The sequence below is a fragment of the Momordica charantia genome (genome assembly GCF_013281855.1).
Source record: "Momordica charantia cultivar OHB3-1 chromosome 5 unlocalized genomic scaffold, Mcharantia_2.0 BLBB01000005.1, whole genome shotgun sequence".
Lineage (NCBI taxonomy): Eukaryota > Viridiplantae > Streptophyta > Magnoliopsida > Cucurbitales > Cucurbitaceae > Momordica > Momordica charantia.
Window position 1 is genome coordinate 13,535,023 of NW_028275163.1, and position 5,573 is coordinate 13,540,595.

General features: G+C 39.6%; 1 long non-coding RNA gene across 1 annotated transcript; it reads right to left on the reverse strand.

Annotated features, from left to right (window-relative positions):
* On the reverse strand, positions 1-2,387 carry LOC148211364 (uncharacterized). Its single transcript, XR_015790964.1, has 3 exons — positions 1,683-2,387; positions 1,524-1,595; positions 1-266 (listed from the first exon to the last, which is right to left on the reverse strand). It is a non-coding gene; the product is annotated as an uncharacterized LOC148211364 (long non-coding RNA).
* Positions 2,388-5,573: the final 3,186 nt, after the last annotated feature.

The window sequence follows — 5,573 nt, forward strand, 5'->3', positions numbered from 1 at the left end:
TGAACTACTTCATGAGGCAAGTTTATTATTCAATCTAGATGAATCTAAACAAATGGAATAAAGCTCAAATAGGCACCTAACCCGAAGCATAACTAAAAACAAGGGAAGAATCTCCCAATTATTCAAAGGTACATAAACCGTTTATTGGCCACAACATAAGGCCCTAACAAATGAATTAGACTAAATAGGAAAGACTAAGCAGCCTATAGTCCTCGCTTGTCAGGTCTCCTCCGTCCCATCACCATGGTCACCCTCGAGTCCTTCACCTGAATCAATCATTATAGAAGGGGGGTGAGTATATACAATATACTCCGTATGTAGCCCTCACCAAGCACACACCAACAACATGCTCATAACCATAAAGGAAACATACATCGTCATGCTCTATCAATACAGTATGCGAACAACCATAGACATGCTCTACTAATACATTATACATTCATCCATAAACATGCTCATAAGACCCGATGTTAACCACAATCATATAAAAACAATTACCGTCCACCTGGTTCCCTAACACCTCAAATACAGCTATGTTCACCTCAGTTATCCGAGCTCTTTGAAACCATTCTCTTGGTAGTGTCGGCCCCTGACCTTTCATACCCAGAGCCCCGACACTAGTGCATCGACCCTCGACCATTTATACCCGAGGCCTCGATGTCTTACAATCTATTGGCCCTTGACCATTTATACCCAAGGCCCCAATAGTTCTCCCTTTCGAAAGACTCCTCGCATCGACCCCCGACCATTTATACCCGAGGCCTCGGCGCTCATCTTTATCCAATATTGGCGTATCGACCCCCGACCATTTATACCCGAGGGCTCGATACCCAATTAGTGACGTATCAGCCCCCGACCATTTATACCCGAGGCCGTGACACTCACCCATTCACTTCATAATTTGCAAAACTCCACATATCGTTTCTAGCCTCCAACCAAGATTCCAGTACTAACCCCTTAATACCACCAACCACCACAACGCCCCTCAACAACACCACCACTAGTATGATTTCAATGCATCTCACACTCTCTAATACATTTCAGCATGCTTCCACAACATAAACATTATTCTAATAGCAAAACAATAAACCAAACATGCTTTCACAACATACCAAATTTTAACAACAGCGCCACAGTGAGTTTAGTCATAACGGAGCATAGTCAACAAATTTCAAATGATTGGGGCCCAACACAATTCATCCGAACACTTAATATCCAACATCCATAATAAACACTACTAGATATAATAAAAACTCATGAGATACGCCAAACACTTCATACGAATTCAGACAACGTACATTTCCAAAATAAATTTCACTTTAACGAACATTCCCTACAATCATACGTCATTCTACCATAGATCTCAGCAGTTCAACAATGCAGAATTCACACTATTAACACCGACGGACATTCAACAGTAACCAGGCACACAAAACTACATAAACAAGAGTAGCACTGCACAACCACGTATCAGATCCAATATTAAGCATCATAGACAGTACATCGAAAACCAAATAACATACCCCAACTCACGCACCCGCCCCCGTGCTACTTACAACACTTGTCCTAAAGCTCCTAAGCTCGTTGAACACTTCCTAATACAAAAGAGCATGATCTCGAGGTTAGTAACTAATTAGAAACATTTAGTTATAAACGAAACCGAGTTTAGGTAGAGTCGTTACCTACTAACTCACACTAAAACAACTTGGGTTAGGAGTGGGTTGACTTCGAAGGGGTTCGGGCCCCCAATCTCAGTTCCAAAAGGCCTTAAGCTTGCTATCCCGATGTCTAAAAGTGATGGGTAAAGTTGATTTGGGTCCAATTAGAGGTGGGTCAACGCCGAACCCATGCCGAAAAGAGTGGGTAAATAGATTGGGCTTCGATTGTGGGTGGGTCAGCGTCGAACTTCACCAGAAGGTTACTGTTCACGTCGAAGGGAGTGTTGTAGGGCGTCGGATTCCGGTGGTTGTTCAGTGCCGCCGCCGTTCGTGGAGGGTCGTCGGAGAGCCACCGCGTCGTGGACTGTTACAAAACCAAGGGGGAAACGCCGCGCCGCCGTGATGGAACGCCGCCCGTCGCACACCGCCGCGAGTAGCACCGCCGTGGAGCTGCTGTTGAGCTGCCGGATCCGACCCGAGCCCGTCGTACCCAACAGACCCGTTCAGATCGCGGATCTGAGGAACGCGGCCGCCGTGGGTCGAACACCGTTCGTGCGCCGCCGCGAGCCGCTGCAGGAGGCCGGAGATGCTGCTGCCGCTGTGCCGCTTCGCCGGAGAAGAGGAGGTCGCCGGCTGTAATGCTCCAAGAAGAATAAGAAGAAGGAGTTTGGGGGGCTGTCGGCTAGGGATGGGAAAAATGCAAAGGGAGAAAAAGAAGAAGAAAGTGTTAGGGTTTCCCTTTTGTTTTGTTTTAAAACAACTTTCCCTCAATGAAAGCCCAATCATCCAAGCCCAAAAAGGAGAAGTCCATTCCCTTAAAACAAGACCCAACATACCAAGTTCGGTAAATATTAACTCAAATGGATCTTTTTTTAGAGCCCAATGAATATAGATAATTCAATTAACATTCACTTTGAAAATTAAAATAAAAAAAATCTCCCGATTCGAGACTAACTAACCTGAGGGACTCGAGGCGTTACAAGTATTGTGTTTAAATTCGATTTCCATATTCCGTAATTGTCTCCGTTAAATTTATCGGAAGCTAGCAGTTGTATAATTTAAGTAGACATTACTGAAAAGTGAACAAAACTATTAGTGAATTGTATAACTCTTAATTTCATCCAATTTTATTTAGCAATAAATAATGTACCCATTCATTATTACTTTTGCAAAGATACTTCAGTGAGTCAGAATAGGCCCCACCGAAGGGCAGTCGACTACTCTTTCACTGAATCAAGACATTCTTGACTAAATACTAACTCTGGAATAACTCTTATCCCTATAGTACTTAGTTATCGTTAATTTGGTCAAGAACTTACTAACACTTTGCAAGTCTTGTAAGTGTAGACCCGTCATTTTCGAATTACAGGGATCGGAATCAAACAAGCCCTCGAAGGAGAGACAATTGCTGAAACCAGACCTAAGTAACCCTATCCATTTATGGAATTCACGGTGTTCCGAATCCTATGATACAACCCTCCGAAGGGATAGACACTTATAAATGCCAAGCATGTGCAACATAAGAATCTCACGGTATGATCTAATTGAAGAGACCGTAGGACATGTTGACACACACTCTTCACCAACTTACTATGAACTACTTCCCCTATTCACCTTGTTATTGACCCATGCAAATACTTTCCGAAGGGAGGTTGCCCAAATAGCAACTTGAAGCCAAGCATGAATCTCACGATGTGAATTCTTAGGGACGTGAGAGCTAGAAAATAATGTATCTCATACACTATTAATCTCCCACTAAAGTGTTCTATTATAAAAATTGGGTAATTACTAGGCTATATACCGGCTAATTATATACAACCTATGTCTAGGTGATTTTCCCCGTATAACTCTTATACTGGGATTAACCTACAATGTCTAGGTGACAAACCAATTTTATTACCTCACATATCTCACACATGCTCATAAAACTACGGTTATTAACTCAGGCACCGATTTGATCTCCAGGTATTAGGTGTTTCGTAAACCGTCAACTTAAGTACCCCAACCTTAGACAAGATCTCACCGGGTGAGTAAACAACTTTTGTTTTACAAGTTATCGCCCTATTTTAACTATTAAACAGAACGAATTGCTTTGCACCGGTTAACCCTAGGTGAGCATGCAAGTTTTGTCTTTGTTATAGATTTTAAAAATCTAAGTGATTTTATAACACTTATAAAATCTAGACATAACAATTATATGGTTGACATAAATCTAAAACAAGCATCCACTTATTAAAGTCACAAACTAATATAACATTTATATCTAATTTATGAAATTAATTCCATGTATTCACATACATTATAACTCTTATAACATAAATGCAACCATGCTTATCCTATGGTGGGGTTTTAAATCTATATGACATACTTTATGCATAAAAGATTTAACTTATATTAAAACATACATCAAACATGCATAAATAATTGAATAACTACTAAATTAAAATGGTTGATTTTGGCATCCCAAGCACACACAAACTAAGCTATTACATTAATAAGCTTGAAGTATCCTTGAACCGCACCCAAACAGCCTTCCAAGGTGCTCGAATTGGCCTCCAAAAAGTGAAATTATGTGCTGGAAATTCAAAAAACAACAGCAGTAACGGAAAAGACAGCATGCTTTTGAGCTTGAACCGGCTTTGTTTACAACCTTTGATCAACTCTACATGACTCAAGTAAATTACAGACTCGATCAAGCACAACGAGGCCCAAAACGAGGGCTTAATTACAATAATTAAATAACAAAAAGCAAGCTAAAAGAAGGGATGCCAAAAACAGAAACCATTTTAGTACATGCAACAATTCATCTTATGAATTAAACCCACCAAGCTAAATAAGTGTAAAAGGCATGCTCTAATACCACATGATGGAACTTTAGACATGCACAGCGGAAGCAAAGGATCACAATACACTTAATGAAGCAATTTAACTAAAATAAGCATGCTGGAAAATATGATGAAAAAGGTAAAGAGAAAGTGATTAACTTTATACCTTCGAAGACCTCCACTATAACTTTTTCTCCTAACTCAATGAGACCACCAACGGCAAATCCGTGTTGTTCTTAGGTTGATGAACACGGTTGTCGGACCGAATTTTGAGTGAAAGCAAAGGGAAGGCACTAATGGCTAGGAGAAAAAAATAGAAATTTGAGTGGAGAAATTCTGCACTTATGCAAGGAAGCATTAGTCTTCTCCAAGTGATCTTCATCACCTATATAAAGACCAAATGCATGCAAGGATAGCCTTGCATGCCTTCAACTTCAAACCCCACTAGCATGTAAAAGATAGGTGTCATTGCCTTGAAGAAACACTTAAAAAACCACTAGTTAGTGGGAAAATCCAACTTTGAAGTTGGATTTTTCCACTAACTTGATTTTTAAATAAAACCTTTATAAAACTAATTTTTATAAAAACAAAAATTGAAATATCAATTTTCTATTAAAACAAAAACCAAGCCAAATTAATATCTCATATTAATTTGTCTTTGACACCTAAGTTTGATTAATCACATTAATCGAATTACAATTCTTTCTCATGCTTTAAACTTATTTAAAACTAATTTAAATAAGTAATACTCTCCATAATAATTAATTCTCAATTAGTTATTAAATTATATATTATCTCATATGAAATACAATATTTTCTAAAAAATCGAATTTGAACAGTTCAAATTCTTGCTTCACCTAGTTCATCAATTTTATCATTTATGAGCTAGCGTGGTGGGAAGTAGGGAGGTTTTACCACTTCCCACCATGGGAAGTAAGTGGGGAACTGGTGACTTCCCCCTCACTCCTCCTTCCCTATAAAAGTAAGGTTCTCCCATTTTCTTTGGGAGTCTCCCGATGCTCGGTTGATTGAGTTTTCGAAACTCGAACAAGAAAATCTCTGTCTCGATCTCTCGATTTCTCTCTTAATT